The following is a 1,299-nucleotide window of genomic DNA, read 5'->3' on the forward strand; positions in this document are numbered from 1 at the left end:
ATCATCAAAGTATTAGCAAGCACACATATTAGGGCTTTTTTGGTTTTGTTTTGTTTTTAAATCAAGTAAGATTTACCCCAGGAATGCAAGATTAATTTAACGCCTAAAATAAAACAACAGCAATTGAATGAAGGATGGAGAACTATATGGAAATCCAAGCAGATTAAAAAAAAAAAAGTAACTGGCAAATTCAAGAAGTCTTTAATGATAAAAACATTTAAGTACCTAAGAAAAAAAGTCTTTCTCAGTCTGATAAAGGGTATGTCTGAAAATCCTTCATCATTCCATGGTGAAAACTTCCCTGTAAAATTAGGAGCCGGAGCTGGAGCCATGCTCCATGACTGAGAGCGCTTGCTGCTCTTCCAGATCGGTGGACCTGAGTCCCTAGAATCCCTATCAAGCTGCTCACAACTCCAGGGGCTCTGATGCCCTCTTCTGGCCTCCGCAGGCACCGTGCACTCATGTATACATGATGCGGCACAAACACACAGAATCAGGAATAAGATAAAGATGTCTGCTTTTGCCACTCCTTGTGTGTGTGCATTTGCACATGTGTGCAAGGGCTCATGGAGCTACGGACAACCCTGGCTGTCATTCCTCATGAGACTTTGCTGGGTTTTGCTTTGTTTTGAGACAAAGTCTCTCCCTGGCCCCATGGCTTGCCAAGCAGGTGAGGCTGTCTGGCTAGGGAACTGTTGTCTCTGCCCTGTCGGTCACCTGGATTTCTTGCCTATGTGCCTTGGCCACAACATATACCACAATACTGCAGTGAGTGGCAAGAGGGCTGGGAAGGGCTCTGTTGGGCAAGCGCTGGCCCTGAAAACAAGAAGACCTGAGTTTGCATGGAATCCCACCAGTGGGAAGCTCCGGGAGACACAATTATACATTCGCACACAAATGAAAGAAACACGATCTGCCCCCCTCCTCACAGGCTGTGTAAATAACCCAAATGGATCAGATGTCTATATGAAAATAGACATCTTCATGCCACGATGCTAGTCTTAGCTATGACAGAAACAGAACAAAAGCAGAGGAGACGAGGATGGGAAAAAGACAAGGTGCATTCTCATCAAAGTCATAATAAGCCTTCGTACTGCTAACAAGAGAATGAGAAGACACCTCGTCTCTGCAATAAAATTACCTGAAAAGGGACTTGTACCAAGACAGAAATTTGAATGTGGGGGCACACACCTATGAAGCAGCACCCAGAAAAGCTGAGGCAGAAGGATAGCAGAGTTAGAGACCAGCCTGTTCTATATAACAAACTGTAGGTCAGCCTGGGCTGAGACCCTGACACAC

At 45.0% G+C, this 1,299-nt stretch overlaps 1 protein-coding gene across 1 annotated transcript in view; it reads right to left on the bottom strand.

Moving 5' to 3' along the window:
- The window catches only part of Wwc2 (WW and C2 domain containing 2), a 164,935-nt gene that overhangs the window by 28,537 nt on the left and 135,099 nt on the right, over positions 1-1,299 (bottom strand). The gene's annotated exons all lie outside the window — the stretch shown is intronic.

This window comes from Microtus ochrogaster, linkage group LG7_11 (assembly GCF_000317375.1).
Source record: "Microtus ochrogaster isolate Prairie Vole_2 linkage group LG7_11, MicOch1.0, whole genome shotgun sequence".
In the NCBI taxonomy this organism is placed as follows: Eukaryota; Metazoa; Chordata; class Mammalia; order Rodentia; family Cricetidae; genus Microtus; species Microtus ochrogaster.